This window comes from Bubalus bubalis, chromosome 8 (genome assembly GCF_019923935.1).
Source record: "Bubalus bubalis isolate 160015118507 breed Murrah chromosome 8, NDDB_SH_1, whole genome shotgun sequence".
In the NCBI taxonomy this organism is placed as follows: Eukaryota; Metazoa; Chordata; class Mammalia; order Artiodactyla; family Bovidae; genus Bubalus; species Bubalus bubalis.
In genome coordinates this window covers 33,712,593-33,732,763 of record NC_059164.1, presented here as the reverse complement: position 1 = coordinate 33,732,763, position 20,171 = coordinate 33,712,593, and the positions used below count along the sequence as shown (strand labels likewise).

General features: G+C 37.9%; 2 long non-coding RNA genes across 2 annotated transcripts in view; one reads left to right on the top strand and one right to left on the bottom strand.

Moving 5' to 3' along the window:
* Positions 1–14,005, top strand: part of LOC123334683 — a 110,128-nt gene extending 96,123 nt beyond the window's left edge. Inside the window, exon 2 of the long non-coding RNA XR_006552729.1 lies at positions 13,571–14,005. This is a non-coding gene — a long non-coding RNA (uncharacterized LOC123334683). The remainder of the gene's footprint in view (positions 1–13,570) is intronic.
* Positions 1–20,171, bottom strand: part of LOC123334682 — a 181,115-nt gene that overhangs the window by 54,003 nt on the left and 106,941 nt on the right. The window lies entirely within an intron of this gene.

Sequence of the window (20,171 nt, the reverse complement as noted above, 5' to 3'; positions counted from 1 at the left end):
AAAATCAGCTCGAACAGAAGCAGCAGAAAGAAGCCCTCCCCAACAGGCAAGCTTTCAATATTTAACTCATAATTATAAACTTGTCCTGGTGGGAGTCTCAGCACCCCTGTAGGCCTCCACTGATAACAACCCTTCACCCTGTCGTTTCTTAGGCCGTGATGTTCCTAGCTTGTCAGACATCTTCTTCTCACTTTTCAATGTTTTTAATGTTCATTTTACATAGAATGTCCAGGATTTTAGCTGTATTAGCTGGAAGAATAAGGGAACATCTCATCTTCCCAGAAGCAAAATACCATACTGCTTTTTAATTGTTTTAACTACTATACAAGGCTGACTCCTCTAAGAGGAGGCATATTTAGTCTTTGACGTCCTTGTGTGCCTTCACAATTAAACCCATTTCCCAATTGCTTCCCATGTGGAGCTAATGGTAAAGAATCTGCCACAAGTTCAGGAGACGCAGGAGACATGGGTTTGGTCCCTGGGTAGGGAAGATCCCCTGGAGAGGGAAATGGCAACACATTCCAGTACTCTTGCCTGGTAAATTCCAGGACAGATGAACCTGGTGGGCTGAAATCCATGGGATCGGAGAATTGAACAGGACTGAAATCCATGGAGTCAGAGAGTTGAACAGGACTGAGCATGCACATTCACAAACACACACCTAATGCAAGATGAGTCTGAAACCAAACAGGACCCCGTGGGCATCCTGAGTGAGGAAGCCCTTCTGTATCCCCTATTTCTTATTTTCAGGAAATAGACTCTGGCCTCTATGACCTTCCCTGAGTTCTAAAGGGCAGAATTGAATAGCTGCTAATCAAGGAAGGGAGTGGGTGCAGAGACAGGGGAGGAGCAGTGAAGGAACAAGAGCGGAGTCTTGGATGAAAGTCGTGGTCCCCACCAAGGGATACACTTAACAGTATCTCTGAGCAACCTCCAACAAAGGAAAGATGTTAGCATTCTTTATTCCAGAGAAGACCTCCTAAGGCCAGATCAAAGTAACCCAAGAAGCTTATCAAGAGATTCTGAGACCAGATTAAAGGGCTGCAGGCCCTTTACACACCCTGGGTTATCAGCAGCCCCATCCTTGAACCATTGCTAGGAAACTCTTCACCCCATCCTCCAGGTTGAGAACCCCAAACCTGCTGTGTCCCCTTTTATCTCACAAAGCAATACTCTTCTACTTCAGACAAAACTGTCTCTGAGATCTGATGTGGCACCAGCACACAGAGGCCAAGTTTTCTGCATCAAGCCCACTGCTCCTGCTCTCTCAAGTCTCCATTTCTCTCAGGAATATCAGTTCTATGATTCTCTTCATTTTATGGAACTCATCTACATTCTCAGGGAAGTAGTATTGAGTTGGAGTGAGAGTAAGAAAATTTAGGAATCTCTTTTACTATATAGACACCAGGCTACTGGAAAAATTCACATACATCTTGGTGATACAATTTTGTACCATCAGTTCAGCTACTTAGCCTCTTTCTGTATTTAGAGAAGCAGCAGAGACCTTAGGCAGTCATGGGAAAGGAATATTGTTTCTATACATATTTGCTTTTACTCCTTAAATCCATTTCTCAAATGCCATATTTCCATATCTGCTTGTGTATTATCTGTTCTGCACATAGATAGCACAGATACTTCTAGACTTTCCTCTGCTGCTACTACTTAATGCTTAGTTATGTCCGACTCTCTGCAGCCCCATGGACTGTAGCCCACCAGGCTTCTCTGTTCATGGGATTCCCCAGGCAAGAATACTGGAATGGGTTGCCATTTCCTTCTCCTGGGGATCTTCCTGAGCCAGGGATCAAACCTGCGTCTCCTGTGTCTCTTGCATTGGCAGGCAGATTCTTTATCAATGTGCCACCTGGGATATTCAAGGTAATAAATGGCCAAGATGAACGTGAGGTAAAAGGGAGTAAGGGGTCACCCTTGTTCCACTATTACATCCTGATGTGAGAGCTGTGTGATTCTTCAGATCAAGAAACTAGTTTGCTGGGTTTTTGTTAAAATAAGCTATCACGGCCATAGGCCTTGTCCCATCTACATCAGACGATGTACTGTCTTTGGCCATTTCCTTAAATCCTTTTGCTTTACACATTTAAGTCCTAACCCTATACACTCACAGGCATGAGGAAAAGCCATCTATTCAAGTTCTTTGTTTGTTCTTTAAACCATAAATAAACACACATAACATACCTTTCTCTTGCTTAAAAATAAATAAATAAATAAATAAATAATGTATTCAGGAAACTAATGGAGAAAGATGAGGTGACAAAGCAAAAAGTATGTCATTTTATAAATGGCCTCTACTTTCTATTGAATCAATATTTTCATAGAAAGTTATCTAGAAAAAGGGCTTCTGATTCTAAAAATTCAAATATCATAGTTTTATATGCAGTTTTTTTTTTTTTTAGTGCATCTAGAGAAATCTTCGATTGTGAAACAGTAGACTAAAAGTGTTTCTTAGCAGTGGACTCTGTTTTCCTGTGACCTGCTCTTACTCCCTTATTCCCAACCCCCACTGCACACTGGAAAGCAGGTCACACAGTGTTATCACAGCCCCATACTTGTTTTTTTATATCCTTGCTGCTACATCTTTGAACTTACTGCTCATACGTATTTAGTCACTCAATCATGTCTGACTCTTTGCAACCCTTTTGGACTGTATCCCACCAGGCTCCTGTGTCCATGGGATTTTTTAGGCAAGAATGTTGGGAAAAAAAAAAAAAAAAGAATGTTGGAGTGGGTTGGCATTTCCTCCTTCAGGGGATCTTCCCTACTCATGGTTCAAACTTGTGTCTCCTACGTCTCCTGCATTGCAGGCAGATTCTTTACCCACTGAGGCATTGGGGAAGCCCTTGAACTTTCTACTCAGGAGCAATGAAACAGGCTTCCTCTGTGACGATCACCTTTCCCACTTCATCTTCACCTCTGGCCCTCAGGCTTTCACATCTGGGACTACTAGCATGGTCTTCTGGGGTTTTAGTCTATTTTCTATTTTACTTTGCTTCTTTATAACTGTCTTTATGTCAATTTCAGTATCCTGCGCACATCTTCAATCAAAGTTACAGTATTCATGACCCATATGATAAGGTTCTCTTAACTAATTTCTATTTGCTAGAATTATAGTCTTTCACTGAGAAGCCAAAAGTTGCCCCCACCTTTTCAGATTATATTTGAGATTAGGTTTTTCTTAAATTGTTTTCATACCCGTCTGCCTAGAAATCTCTTAATAAGCTATATTTACATATGTAAAATGAAAAAATATATATTTTAAAGTGTAAGTTTATAGTTGCCCTCACAAAGCACATTATTGCGTATTTATAACTTGAATTTAGACTTTTTTTTTTAATTCCACATTACAAGAGAACTAATACTGTGCTGGAAGTAATTCTACCATGATGAAGATCAATGTTTTACCTACTTTAAGACAATGTGGGAACAAATGAAATAAAGAATAGCAAATCTGGCTGAAACCCTGATAAGCCAAGTAACCAGTCATTTCTTTAATGTATTTTTTTGACTATTCATAATTCAGCAGAATTCTGCTTAACCTACTTACTGCTGGACAATTTTTAAGTCAGGGAACAGACTGCAGGATGCCTGCTGCAGAAATATAATGCCTTCCTGAGCAGCACTTACAGTTTTCATTTTGGATTTTCAAATCTCAAAGGAAGCATCTGCTTAAAGAAGTTCATGTGTGTGATGAAGAGTCTTAGTCACAAAGAATACCACAAAATGTAGTTAGAAGAATCTAGCAAAAGGGAAAAAGATATGCAGAAGACATTTTTGTCACTTAAAGTGCCATTTTTTACTCTTTTGTTTCCCACTGTCTAATAAGCTAAAACTTTTCCAGAGAAGTTTATACAGAGATTTTAAAAATTAATTTCTGTGGGATTCTTAGGAGAAAGTGCTTAAATATAATACCATTTAATCAGGCAAGCTATGAGTGGTAAAAAACTGAAGTGACCTTTCTATTACTAGTAGGAGGGCACTTAGGTTGGAGACAAAGTGGCCTCCTGTATCTGACTGCTTCTGTAGAGTAATCAGATCATGATCTTTCTTGTTCTGCAGCAATAGAAAGCAATTGCACAGCTCTGAACATTTTAATTTGACCGCCATCAAATTTGTGTAAGGTGTTCAGCTTGTGTAGAGGTCTGTGTTTAGAGAAACTATTACAATCTGATGAAAATGTACCATGAGATCAACCCAATCTCTATTAGGCATCTGCTTTAAGATATTTTGTTTTTAATTTATTTTTTACAGTGTCATTGTTTTCTGCCATACATCAATGGAAATCAGTCATAATTATACATGTGTCCCCTCCCTATTGGGCCTGGCTTCCCTCATCCCACCCCTCGAGGTCATCCCAAAATGCCATGCTGGGTTCCCTGTGTTACATACCAATTTCCTACCAGCTATCTGTTCTAAAGTTGATAGTGTATATATGTTAATGCTACTTTCTCCATTTGTCCCACTTTCTCTTTCCCCAACTGTGTCAACAAGTCCATTTTCTACAGCTCTATTCCTTCCCTGCAAATAGGTTCATCAATGACATTTTTCTAGATTCCATATATATGTGTTAATATACATCTATAGTAGGCATGAAATCAAAGTGAAATAAAGAAAAAATATACTGAACAAGTTTCAAGTTTATCTCCTATTCATCAGAGAAGGAATAAAAAAGATTTAATAGATCAGCCTGCTTAAAATAAGGAAACAAATAGGAAACCTTCACTATGAGAACTAGCTATGGAAGTAGAATTTAAAGTCAACTCTGATATAGACAGACCAATTATCCTTTAAATTAAATTAGGATTTCAGCTCTAATGAACAACAGGCAGACACTAGATGTTTTAGATGTTTTTAAACCTCAAATTTTTAAGGAGATATAGAAGCATGCTGGAAACCTTCAAATCAATAGAATCAATTCCCCTGCCATATTCTTCCCTATCAGTGATAGAGGTATAGATAACAAGATAATCCCGATTTTATTAGTTTCTACAGACACTATAAAAATAATATGAATATAGAGTGTATTTTTCTCAAAAACCACTCACACGTTTTTATAAAATTGTTCCCATGCTTGCCCAGTCAGTTGGATTCATACCTTTAGGATGAGGTTTGGCACATGTGTTGTACTATAATACTTTGTCATGGTTTATAACTTCTGCCACAACTGACCACATACCTGAAGTATATTCTCCCAGTGCTGAGTCAATGGACTTATTATTTGGAAAATTAACTATGATTAACTATAGTCAACAAAAGAGTCCTAAATGCAGTACTTGTGTGCAATCTCAAAACACAGCACAACAGAATTATGAGTTCATCCAACATCACAGTAATCCAAGTCTATGCCCCAACCCCTAATGCTGAAGAAAATGAAGTTGACTGGTTCCAAGAAGATCTACAACACCTTCTAGAACTAACACCAAAAAAAAAAAAAAAAAATGTCCTTTTCTTCATAGGGGATTGAAATACAAAAGTAGGAAGTCAAGAGAGACTTGGAGTAACAGGCAAGTTTGGCCTTAGAGTACAAAATGAAGCAGGGCAAAGGCTAACAGAGTTTTGCTAAGAGAACACCCTGGTCATAGTAAACACCTACTTCCAGCAACACAAGACAAGACTCTACACATGGACATCACCAGATGGTTAATACAAGACCCGGAGCTGACTATGGCTTGGATCATCAGCTCCTTATTGCCAAATTCAGGCTTAAGTTGAAGAAAGTAGGGAGAACCACAAGGCAATTCAGGTATGACCCAAATCAAATCCCTTATGATTATACAGTGGAGGTGATGAACAGATTTAAAGGACTAGATCTGGTAGACAGAGTGCCTGAAGAACTATGGAAGGAGGTCTGAATATTGTAGAAAAGGTGGTGACCAAAACCATCCCCAAGAAAAAGAAATGCAAGAAGACAAAGTGGTTGTCTGAGGAGGCCTTATGAATAGCTGAGAAAAGAAGAGATGCAAAAGGCAAAGGAGAAATGGAAAGATATGTCCAACTGAATGCAGAGTTCCAGAGGACAGAAAAGAGAGGTAAGAAAGTCTTCTTAAGTGAACAGTGCAAAGAAATAGAGGAAAATAATAGAATGGGAAAGACTAGAGATCTCTTCAAGAAAACTGGAGATACCAAGGGAACAGTTCATGTAAACACAAGCGCAGTAAAGGACAGATATGGCAAGGACATAACAGAAGCAGAAGAGATTAAGAAGAGGTGGCAAGAATACACGAAGAACTATACAAAGAGATCTTAGTGATCCGGATAACCATGATGGTATAGACACTCACCTAGAGCCAGACATCCCGGAGTATGAAGTCAAGTAGGCCTGACGAAGCATTAGCACAAACAAAGTTAGTTGAGGTAATGGAATTCCACTGGAGCTATTTCAAATCCTAAAAGATGAGGCTATGAAAGTGCTACACTCAATATGCCAGAAAATTTGGAAAAACTCAGCAGTGGCCACAGGACTGGAAAAGGTCAGTTTTCATTCTAATCTCAAAGAAAGGTATGCCAAAGAATGTTTAAACTACCACACAATTGCTCTCATTTCACATGCTAGCAAAGTAATGCTCAAAATTCTCCAAGGTAGGCTCAGCAGTACATGAACTGAGAACTTCCAGATGTTCAAGCTGGATTTAGAAAAGGCAGAGAAACCAGAGATCAAATTGCCAACATCTGCTGGACCATAGATAAAGCAAGGGAATTCCAGAAAAATATCTACCTCTGTTTCATTGATTACACTAAAGACTTTGACTATGTGGATCATAACAAACTGTGGAAAACTCTTAAAGAGATGGGAATACCAGACCATCTTACTGGTCTCCTGAGAAACCTATATGCCAGTCAAGAAGTAACAATTAGACCTTATATGGAACAAATGACTGTTTCAGGATTGAGAAAGGAGTATGACAGGGCTGCTTATTGTCACCATGCTTGTTTAACTTATATACAGAGCACATCATGAGAAATGCCAGGCTGGATGAGTTACAAGCTGGTATCAAGATTTCCTGGAGAAATACCAACAACCTCAGATATGCGGATGATACCACTCTAATGGCAGAAAGTGAAGAGGAACTAAAAATAAAAAGCCTCTTGATGAGAATGAAGGAGAAGAATGAAAAAGTTAGCTTAAAACTGAATATTAAAAAAAATTAAGATCATGGCATCTGGTCCCATCACTTCATCACAAAAAGAAGGGGAAAATGTGGAAGCAGTGACAGATTTTTCTCTTCTTGGGCTCTAAATTCACTGCAGATGGTGACTGCAGCCATGAAATCAGATGATTGCCTGTTGGCAGAAAAGCTATGACAAGCTAGATAAATGAGTTAAAAAGCAAAGACATCACTTTGACAACAAAGGTCCATATAGTCAAGGTTATGGTCTTTCCAGTGGTCACATATGGTTGTGAGAGCTGGAACATAAAGAAAGCTGAGTGCTAAACTATTTATGCCCTTTAACTGTGGTGCTGGAGAAGACTTTCAAGAGTCCCATGGACAGCAAGGTGATCAACTCAGTTGGTCTTAAAGGAAATCAACCCTGAAAATTCATTGGAAGAACAGATACTGAAGCTGAAGCTCCAGACCTTTGGCCACCTGATGTAAACAGCTGACTCAATATTTCCCTGATGCTTGGAAAGACTGAAGGCAGAAGGAAATGAGGGCATGACAGAGGATGATGTTTGGATGGCATCACCGATGCAATGGACATGAACTTGGACATAACTCTGGGAGATGGTGGTAGACAGGGAGACCTGGCATGCTGTAGTCCATGAGGTCACAAAGAGCCGGACACAACTTGGCAACTGAACAACAAACAAAGAAATCATAGAACATAATCCATCCTCTCTGCTATTACAGTTTCTTATTACCTTTTAACAACTGTTACATGAGTTGTTTTTTGTTTTATGCTTCTTTTATGGTTTACTGTGTATATGTGTGTGTGCTCAGTCACATCTGACTCTTTGCAACCCCATAGACTGTAGCCAGCCAGGCTCCTCTGTCTGTGGAATTTTCCTGGCAAGAATACTGGAGAGGGTTGCATTTCATATTCCAGGGGAATCTTCCCAACTCAGATATCAAAACTGCATGTCTTGTGCTTCGTGCATTGGCAGAGGGCTTCCTTACCACTGAGCCACCTGAGAAAGCCTTACAGCTTACAGACTATTCACCAAATAGAAATCTACACATCCAAAGAGACATCTTAACTTAGTTTTCAAAAAAAATTTCAATACTTAACCCTATACTAATATAAAAGATCTTGTAAAGCACTACAACGAAGTGTTCAGGAAAAAACGTAAATTTAATACAATAGATATTAATATTTTGGTGAAGAACATTTTTACTGGTACAACTGTTTACTATAGATATTTTTATTTCAGTTGTGTATTTTCCTTAGCAAAGAGCACTGGTACATCATAAATCAAGACAAGGTCAGCTTCCCAGCAGAAAATTAATCTTCGCTTACAAAGAAGTCAATAGGAATTGAGAGGATATAATTAATATAATGTTAATTCCTCAGTTTTCTCTGCCTGGCTCTAGATTAATTAAAACTCTGGGATCCCTGCAACTCTGATAGGGCTCCAGTAATCGTACAGTCTCTAAAGGGTAGAGTAAAGGACGAGCTAGACCATCAAACAGTTACAGCTTAAACATGCTTTCTCCTTGAAACGATCCTCATATCTCAGCACTTAAGGATCCACAATGCATGAATTCACTGCCAGGACAAAGAGAAACATTTGAACTATATAAAATCACCAATATTCTACCATTTTACCCTTAGAAATTTTCATGATTTGACCTGGTATTAAACATTCAATGCAATCCCTATCAAGCTACCAACAGTATTCTTCACAGAGCTAGAACAAATAATTTCACAATTTGTATGGAAATACAAAAAACCTCGAATAGCCAAAGCAATCTTGAGAAAGAAGAATGGAACTGGAGGAATCAACCTACCTGACTTCAGGCTCTACTACAAAGCCACAGTTATCAAGACACTATGGTACTGGCACAAAGACAGAAATATAGATCAATGGAACAAAATAGAAAGCCCAGAGATAAATCCACACACATATGGACACCTTATCTTTGACAAAGGAGGCAAGAATATACAATGGATTAAAGACAATCTCTTTAACAAGTGGTGCTGGGAACTCTGGTCAACCACTTGTAAAAGAATGAAACTAGAACACTTTCTAACACCATACACAAAAATAAACTCAAAATGGATTAAAGATCTCAACGTAAGACCAGAAACTATAAAACTCCTAGAGGAGAACGTAGGCAAAACACTCTCTGACATACATCACAGCAGGATCCTCTATGACCCACTTCCCAGAATATTGGAAATAAAAACAAAAATAAACAAATGGAACCTAATTAAACTTAAAAGCTTCTGCACATCAAAGGAAACTATTAGCAAGGTGAAAAGACAGCCTTCAGAATGGGAGAGAATAATAGCAAATGAAGCAACTGACAAACAACTAATCTCAAAAATATACAAGCAACTCCTAGAGCTCAACTCCAGAAAAATAAATGACCCAATCAAAAAATGGGCCAAAGAACTAAATAGACATTTCTCCAAAGAAGACATACAGATGGCTAACAAACACATGAAAAGATGCTCAACATCACTCATTATCAGAGAAATGCAAATCAAAACTACTATGAAGTACCATTTCACACCAGTCAGAATGGCTGCAATCCAAAAGTCTACAAGTAATAAATGCTGGAGAGGGTGTGGAGAAAAGGGAACCCTCTTACACTGTTGGTGGGAATGCAAACTAGTACAGCCACTATGGAGAACAGTGTGGAGATTCCTTAAAAAATTGGAAACAGAACTGCCTTATGATCCAGCAATCCCACTGCTGGGCATACACACTGAGGAAACCAGAAGGGAAAGAGACACATGTACCCCAGTGTTCATCGCAGCACTGTTTATAATAGCCAGGACATGGAAGCAACCTAGATGTCCATCAGCAGATGAATGGATAAGAAAGCAGTGGTACATATACACAATGGAGTATTACTCAGCCATTAAAAAGAATACATTTGAATCAGTTCTAATGAGGTGGATGAAACTGGAGCCTATTATACAGAGTGAAGTAAGCCAGAAGGAAAAACACCAATACAGTATACTAATGCATATATATGGAATTTAGAAAGATGGTAACAATAACCCTGTGTACGAGACAGCAAAAGAGACACTGATGTATAGAACAGTCTTATGGACTCTGTGGGAGAGGGAGAGGGTGAGAAGATTTGGGAGCATGGCATTGAAACATGTAAAATATCATGTATGAAACGAGTTGCCAGTCCAGGTTCGATGCACGATACTGGATGCTTGGGGCTAGTGCACTGGGACGACCCAGAGGGATGGTATGGGGAGGGAGGAGGGAGGAGGGTTCAGGATGGGGAACACATGTATACCTGTGGCGGATTCATTTTGATATTTGGCAAAACTAATACAATTATGTAAAGTTTAAAAATAAAATAAAATTTAAAAAAAATAAAAAGAAGAAAAAAATAAAACAATGATAATAATTAAAAAAAAAGACAACCCACAGAATGGAAGAAAATACTTGCAAATAAAGTGACTGATGAGTGCCGGGGTCCAGCCCCGGCTGATCCAGGGTATTCGAAGGAGAGACGGCTAGGCGACCTATTCAAATGTTAATTAGAGATAATAAAGAGTAATAGAATGAGGATAGCTCAGTAGGAAAATTCAGTGGAGAAAAGAAGCTGGGTGGCTTGGTTTACGCGGAAAATCAATATAACCCGTGACACCAGGTTAGCTCTGACCACGGAGGCCGCAGGCGCCCTCTCGAATAGCGGAAGGTGCCCCACCTTAGACACCTTCTCGAGTGGGTCTTAGAAGCCCAGGCAAATAAATGGCCGCAGAGGACATCCGCGCTCCAGATGGACACTCAGCTGGAAGTTAAAGGGAAGAATGACATGGGGAGACCAAGCGTTGGTGAGCAAGGCCCATAGCTTTATTTTCAACAGGGGCTTTTATACCCTAAGTTACACATAGAGGATAATAGGGGATGCAAAGTCAGCAGTCTTTGATGCTTATCAAAAACCAGGGTTTCTTTCCTGCAGATTTATCGTATACAAATGGTTTAGGTGATTTACATCATCTTCTGGCCAGAGGCCTATTAACATTTTATGACTCTTGACAAGGACTTATCAACAAAGACTTATTTTCTCTAAGAGTAATTATTTTAAGGTTTGGCGCCATCTTCCGAAGATAAGATTACGTTCCTATAGGGTGGATGTGTAATGGGTTTACAAAGGAAAGAATTTACTACCTTAAGGGTCTAAAGTTACTAACACTAAGGCCACTACTTATTTTTTCTACATACCAACTATATTAATTAATGCACATTCAAGGATACAATTCAGGGGATGTGAAAACTTGGCAACAAACATTGGCTCATCAATGAAATCTTTTACTAGTTTTATTCTGACAGTTTCTAATTCTCTGAGAGGCTCTAAGCTATTTGAATATCTTAAGCTTCCCGTGCCTCTGGAGGCTGGGAGACTGTAAACAATCGTATGCATAGCTGTAGGTGTCCGGGTAAACTTGTCAGGCGAGTTAGAGAGCCATCTGAGGGGTTTGGATTTAAACACTCCTAATTGCCCAGGAACTTTATTAATTGGAGCTGTAAGTTAACTCTTTGACAGAGAGAGTGAGATGGTGGTGGGGGACAGCCCCCAGTAAAGTCAGAGGTGAGAGCACAAAGCAATAAAGTAGGCAGACTCTGGTTTTTGGGGGGTAGATGCTCGAGAATATCCGGGGGCACTCCCGAGGCTCGATCCCGCCTTTGCGTATGCCGAGCCCCCTTCCTCATGACCTTTGTCACGAGTGGAATGTCTCTCGCCGGCTCCCGGCAGATGAGGGATTAATCTCCAAAATATGCAAATAGCTCATATAGCCCAATATCAAAAAACAAACAACCCAAATAATAGGCAGGAGATCTAAATAGACATTTCTTCCAAAAAGACATACAGATGGCCAAGAGACACATGAAAACATGCTCAACATCACTAATTATTAGAGAAATGCACATCAAAACTATAATGTATTACTTCACACCAGTCAGAATGGCCATCATAAAAAAATCTACAAACAGCAAATGCTGAAGAGTCTGTGGAGGAAAGGTAACACTCCTATACTGTTGTTAGGAATGTAAATTGGGTCAGTCACTGTGGAGAACAATATGAAGAGTCCTTAAACTAAAAATGGAACAACTATTTGAACCAAAAATCTTACTCCTGGTTATACACCCAGAGAACACCATAATTTGAAAACACACATGTATCCCAATATTCATATAAAACATTCTGTGACATGGAAGCAACCTGAATGTTCATTGACAGAGGACTGGATAAAGCAGATATGGTACATATATACAATAGACTAAGACTCATCCATAATAAAAAAAACAAAACAATGCCATTTACAGTGACATGGACGGACCTAGAAATTGTCCCACTGAGTGAGGCAAGTCATACAGAGAAAGACACATATCATATGATATAATTTATATGTGGAATCTAAAAAAAAGAATTGTATAATGAGCCTATTTACAAAACAAATAGAATCACAAATGTAGAAAACAAACTTTTGATTACTAAGGGGGAGAATAAATTAGGAGATTGGGATTGACATATGTACATTTTATATATGAAATAGATAATTAATAAGGACCTATGGTATAGCACAGGGATCTCTACACAGTACTCTGTAATGACTTATATAAGAACAGAATCTAAAAAGAGTGTATTTATGTATATGTTAACTGGTTCACTTTGCTGTACAGCAGAAACTAATACAACATTGTAAACCAACTATAACAATTTAATTAAAAAATAAAGCATTTAAAAGGGATATGGAATCAATGCAAAGTATAATCTCTCTAACAAATAATCAGGAACGTCAGCAGTGATAAGAATCATGTAAATTAATACATTTAACAGATCCAAAAAGTAAAACTTTTCCCAGCATTGAAACTGCTAAAGAATGAAAGGGACAAATTTTGGGGGGTACGTAACTATGTTTAAAGAGCAGTTTATTTTCATTATAAAAGTCTTTTAAATGAGTCGTCATTGTTATCACTAGTTTTTACTTATTGATTTCTACTCTGTCTTGTTTCTAGAACAATTTCAATGGATTGGATGAGTTTTATGTTAGCCAAGACAAAAAACAAAACCCTGCGTACAACTCATATTACAGTGTCCTTGCAGTAGCGTTCCCTCAGAAGATATACCATTTTGCTTATAAGATCTAGTAAGGGTAGTAAGCAATGATGCAAAACTCAGTAAGGCTTATGCCTCTTACTTCTTTATTAAAGGGCATTGTAACCTTTAATTATGGAGATCACAGTCAAGACAGCAAAAGGAAATGCAGAGTTGAAAAATGGAAATAAATATCTTTTAGTCATGTTACACAGAGCTGGCCTAGGATATAACCATAATATAACTTGTTGCAACAAGTATAAAATATGTGCTATTCACCTATTCACTCTTTTAGTCATTCATTTATTCATTCATTCATTCTACAGGTGTTTACTGAAGAATTCACACATGACAGGAAGCATTCTTGGTGCTGGGATGCCTTCTCTTGTGGAAATGACAGCCTATTGGTACTACAGGATTACCTATGAACTCTGTTTTTAGAAAAATATAGATATACTTTAGGAGCAGAAAATGCTGTTTGACTCCACTTATGGAGGTACCTAGAATAGTCCAATTCATAAAATCAGAAAGTACACTGGAAGATGCCAGGGGCCCAGGAGTGAGGGTAGATGGGAAGGGCAGATGGGGACTTAGTGTTTAATGGAGACAGAGTTTCAGTTTAAGCAGGTGATCAATGATGCTGCAAGATGACTGCAATTGTGAATGTACTTAGTGTCACTGAACTGTACAGTTAAATATGGTTCGAATAGTATGTTTTATATTATATGACTTCTACCACAATAAACATTAAAGAAATGTGATTATATCTTAGTTACCTCTATAATCAACTTCTGAATAATTTTTAAAAAATGGTATTATCATACACAGCTTAATTATAACACAACACAGAAGAATCTAACTTTTGCCCTCCTTCAGTATTATATTCTTAGTAGAAGACACTGTGTGTGTGTGTTGCTCAGTTGTGTCCGACTCTGCAACCCCATGGACCATAGCCCACCAGGCTCCTCTGACCATGGAATTCTCCAGGCAAAAATACCAGAGTGGGTTGCCATTTCCTTATCCAAGTAGAAGACACTACCATATTTTATATCAACTATTGCAATAATATCCTAACACCCTCCTATAGTCTTCACAGAACTGCTCGAATATGTTTCTAAAATATAAGCCAAATATTTTCCATGCTCTGCTCAAAACCCTGTAATGTTTTCAAATTTTCTATCTCATTGAAAGTTATTTTTTTATCATAGCTTTAAGGGATAACCCCTGGTATGCCCCGACCCAGATAATTATCATTCTCTCCTTAGTTACTGCATCCATTATTTGGATTCCCTGCTGTTCCTCAAACATAACAGACATGTTCCTGTCTCAGGACCTCTGCACTTATTCTTTCCTCTGCTGGAATACTCCACTTCCTGGTCCCCACAAACCTTAGTTCCTATTAAACTGAAACTCAAAAATTCTTTTTATCAGAAAAACTCTTCCTGATCACTTTATATAAAATAGCTCTGATCTCAATTATATACCATCACCCACATTATTAAATGTTCCTCTATGCATAACACAAGCCAACATGAAAAACAATTTTATTTTTCAACTTGGAGTTGTATAAAGATGACAATTAAGTTAAATATTAATATATGCAACAAATCCTGAATGCACTCAGATGTTGATATTTAGTTGCTCTCTAGGGGTTAGTGAGATTCTTTATTCAGCATGAATAAGGAACCATCACTTTTTCTTTTGTTTCTGGATGCCTGTTTGTCCAGGTCCATCTAATCCCCTTCTCTTTCTCATGGCCATCATGTTTTACATTGTACATTTATATATAGATTGTTGTTTCTGGTTATCTATTACTGTTTATGGAATTGTCTTAGTTTTGCATCTGCAATTATTTGAAGCTCACTTTGAGTACAGTATTTATCAAGCTCCTTGGCAGTATGCTTTTCCAATAAATTATGCAAAATTCTGCTGTTTTCTATTCAACAACAAGAAACATCTGCTACATATCAGACACTGTCCAAATATTGGAGACACCTAGAATAATACACACAGGCAACAATCAAATAGATGGGAATTAAACTCCATATTTTAAAAGAAAGAGTACCAAAGAATTTGTGGACATGTTTTAAATCATTACACAAGCATTTAAAGATATGGCTGATTCTCAACACAAACGATGGGAACTTCTATGGGGCCATAAATTAAAAACTGCAAACAAGAGAGGAGAAGGAGCTGTCCTGGATATCTGCCTACTAAAGAAACCTAGAGAATTAATATGAAAATACCTGCAAACTCATATTCCAGCTTCTCTTGCAATAAGGTTAAACATAGGACTATGCTAACCAATAAAATATGAATAAAAGCAATGGGTATATTTTCCGTGCCAATGTGAGCAATCATCCATCATGTCTTCTTCCCTTTTCTCTCTCCCCTGTGTGGATGGTAGTAAAAAAAAAACTCCAAAATGTCAGTGCCCCATGATCAAAGAATTTTGGATACCCAAGTCAACTTTTGGATTAGGACAGCCCAGGAATACACCACTGGACTTCACGTTAGTTACTTTTATGATGTCAAGCCCCTGAGATTTCAGAGTTAGAGAAGAATGACTCATTCACTCATGATCATGTAGAACTTTGAAGAGGTGTTCTTCTGCAACAAAACCATAATATATGTGGCGGCTGCTGCTGCTGCTGCTAAGTCACTTCAGTCATGTCCGACTCTCTGCGACCCCAGAGATGGCAGCCCACCAGGCTCCTCCATCCCTGGGATTCTCCAGGCAAGAACACTGGAGTGGGTTGCCATTTCCTTCTCCAGTGCATGAAAGTGAAAGTGAAAGTGAAGTCGTGTCCAACTCTTCGAGACCCCATGGACTGCAGCCTACCAGGCTCCTCTGTCCATGGGATTTTTCAGGCAAGAGTACTGGAGTGGGTTGCCATTGCCTTCTCCAATATATGTGGCAGTGATCAGCAAATATTGCCAAGGGCCAGCTTATAAATATTTTAGGCTTTGAAGCTACTATGGTCTCTGTTATAACTGCTCAATAATCCTATACTCAGCTGTAGACAGTACATAAATGAATGAACATAGCTGTGTTCCAATACCATTTTACTTACAACAACAGGCCAAAGGCTGGATTTGGCCTAAAGGTAGTTATTTGCTGAACCATGGCTTACAATGTGAAAAGGAAATTGATAATGAAGGATAGAGATGCGATGATCCATGTTATACCACAGCAAAACTGTTGCTGCCATGATATTAGAAGTCAACCATGTGCCTAGTGGGTTTGGAGATCTAGCAGAAGTGATTTTAAAATCCTAGCACTAAGGATATGCTTTCTAATACTAAAAAGAGCTCAACAACAACAAAAAAAGGGCATCATTGAGCAAGTCAACAGGAAAAGTATCAGACTTTAGAAGAAATGGAACAGTTGAATATTTTCAGACCCTAACCAAAGAGATTAAATGCTAAAGGCTCCAAGCAAAAAAGAGCTATAAAAGACCCTCACTTGCATAAAGTGAATAAGGGAACCCAAAACCAGAGTAGAAGAGTGGCCTGCACAGGCCACCTCTGGGCTAAGGAGTGACAAGGGCACCAAAAAGCACAGCTGAACTGACCGGAAGCACAGGTTTCCTAAATTTAAGAGATCTGTATTGCCAAGAAAAAGAAAGCTTTGGGGTGGCTACAGACAAAGAAGACTGTGTAGGAAAAATCGCTCTGAATCTTTTTCTAGAGGATTAAATTCTCTGTCCGTCTATGAAAAGACTATAGGAAAAATCACACCTTTAAGGTTACTTGAAGATGGAGGATGTAAACTTACTGTTAATAAGAAGAGAAAGAGCATGGGATGATCAGCGCCGCAGCACCAAATGCTCTCAGTCATCCCCACGCATCTCAGTGCTCCATGACAAGGAAAGGAAGGGGAAAAAATAAACAGAAGAAACACAAAGAAAGGACACTTGCTAAGGAGCCTGAGGGTGAGTTGAAGCAACCAGAGGAAAAGGGAATCTCTGAAGTGGGACAAACAAAAATCAGATCACACAACAAACCTCCAGGAAGGGACTGCAAAGTATTTGCTCTTAAAGAGCCAAATAGTATAAAAATAGAGAGGTTCAGGATATAAAGAGATACACACCATTTCAGGCATTCAATTTAAAGAGGTAAATTGCTTCATGGGGCAAGTTTCTTAATCAGGAAACGTGATTTTCTAAATTTCATGGAATAATCAAGGGAACAAGATGTTAATGCCTGTTCATTAGTGGGGTATTCCCAAAACTAGTTCACTACTTCAGCGACCACGGTTTTAAATTGAGCATTAATGTCTTTGGGGAAGACAGAACAGATTTTCATTATTTCGATGTGTTTCCTTACTTAAGACTTGTGTGTGGAGGGGAGGTGGGGAGAGCATGATTCTAAAAATGTCTTCCAAACACAGAGCTCTGAAGAGGTACAGGAACCAAAGAAAGGAGTGAGGTTTGTTAATTGGGTGACAAAAAAGGAAAACAGTAAGAGAAAGTGGAAAGTATACAGTGACGAGAATCTATCAACCTCTCCTCCATCATCAAAACCAAACAATGACAACAAAACACTGCTAAGTTATTGTCTTTGCTAGGTTAACAGAAAACGGTGCCATTAAAATAAGAATCCTATAAAATATAGAGATATCATTCAAAATAAAAACAACAAAGTCCACAGAGATCTGCTGCATAAAAATCAGGTTTAAAAAAATGCAATTTAAATGAGGCATCTTCCCCACTCCCACATATATGAAAACATCAACCCAAAGAAAAAGTCCTAATCTACACACTGAACAGAATTAAAAATACTGAAATGAGCATTTGAACACATGAAAAGCTACTTTGAATCAGAAATCAAAAATCAAAATGAATTTTCTAAAAAAGCACAAGCTTCACCCAACTTAATTATGACTGTGAAATTTTCAGAAAAGGATAGATAGCAAGCATTTCTTGAAAATATATGAATAATATGTGAATATACTCATAAAGGGAGCGATACGTGGGAGATTACCATATACATTTTAATTGAAATAATATTTACATCTAAAATTGTATTATTTTCAGGTATAAAATATAATAATTCAACATATACATATACTGTGAAACAATCCCCACTATTAGCCTAGCAAACACTGACCACCAAACATAGTCACAACTTTTTTCCTCTGTGCTAAGAACTTCTAAGATTTATTCTCTTTTCAACTTTCAAATATGGAATATAGTATTATTAACTATAGTCGGCATGCTGTACTTTAGATTCCTAGAACTTAGTTTCTAACTAGAAGCTTGTACCTTTCATTACCTTCATGTTGTATATTTTGATAACAAATAATGCAACTAAAAATTGAGAGAAGGGAGAGGAAAAAAGAAAACCACAAAAAACTCATTGTTTATAGACAAAAAGTAGATATTTAAGGCCACCTCCACCAAAAAAATAAAAAATGGTAAAGCAGAGAGTAAAAGGTTAAATAAGAGGGAATTAAAGTTGCTAGAGGAGATCTAAATACCAAAATAGCCCTTGACAAACCATTCAACCTTCTTCAATACCCAGTTTTGTATAAAAGAGACAGTGTACATCTTATAGATAAATAAACATAGCAAATAAAACAAAAGGCCCATAATTATAAATTATGATGCAGTTGAAAACTAAACCAATCAGTCTTACAAATGAATCTGAATGAGCTTAATCAACCCTCCAGCATAGAAGAAAAAAATATTTTCAATTTGGGACAAAAAAATATGATCATATATGATCCAACCATCCCACTCTGGGCATATATCCAGACAAAATTATAATTCAAAAAGATACATACGCCTCTATGTTCATTCCAGCACTATTCACAATAGCCAAGACATGGAAGCTGCCTCAATGTCCATCAACAGATGAATGGATAAAGAAGATGTCCTACATATATACAATGGAATACTAGTCAGTCATAAAAAGAACAAAATAGTGTCATTTGCAGCAGCATGGATACAACTAGAAATTATCATATTAAGTGATGGAAGTCAGAAAGAGAAAGATAAATACCATATGATATAACTTATATGTGAATCTAAAATATGACAAAATGAACATTTCCACAAAACAGAAACAAACTCACAGAGAGAGAATAGGCTTGTGGTTGCCAAGGGGAAGAGGGTGGGGAAGGGATGGAGTGGGAGTTTGGAATTAGCAGATGTAAACTCTTACATGAAATGGATAAACAACAAAGTCCTACTGTATACCATAGGGAACTATATTCAATATCCTGTGATAAACCATAATGGAAAAGAATATGAATATATATATGTATCGTAACCGAATCATTTTGCCAATCAGCAAAAATTAACACATTGTAAATCAACTATAGGTCAATAACATAAATTTTAAAAATTAGACACATGGTCATAATATTCCCAGTATTAAAAAGGAAACTTGCTAGTAAGATTTGACAGAATGAACTTTATAATATATGATCCAAAATTCCCCTTTTGTTTTCCCACAGAGCATTTTAGTGCAATTTCTTTTTCAGGAAATGTCACCTCACTGAATTTCACAGAGTCATCAAGGGAACAATAAGATACTGCATGCTCATCAGTGGGGTATTCCCAAGCTAGTTCAGCAGCCACTATTTTCAACTGAACATTGGTGTCTCTGGGGTGGGGGTGCGGGGACAAAACAGTTTTGATTTATTTAGACATATTTGCCTGTCTTATCCAAGACTTGTGAGATTCAGTCTCCATATGTGCCTTCACCTCTCCTTCTGCACCAAGCCCAATCACAAATGCTCTGTTTCTGTTATTTATCTTCCTAATCGAGTTATATATGTCCTCCCATCTGTCATGAAAATAACACAGTCGCTTAGCCTTCTTTTTCAGCTGTGCCTTGGTCACACTGGCGTTGGTGTTATAATCGTCCTGGTTTTCTTTACTTTATCTGAACTCTTAGAAAATATGCTCACACTATTTG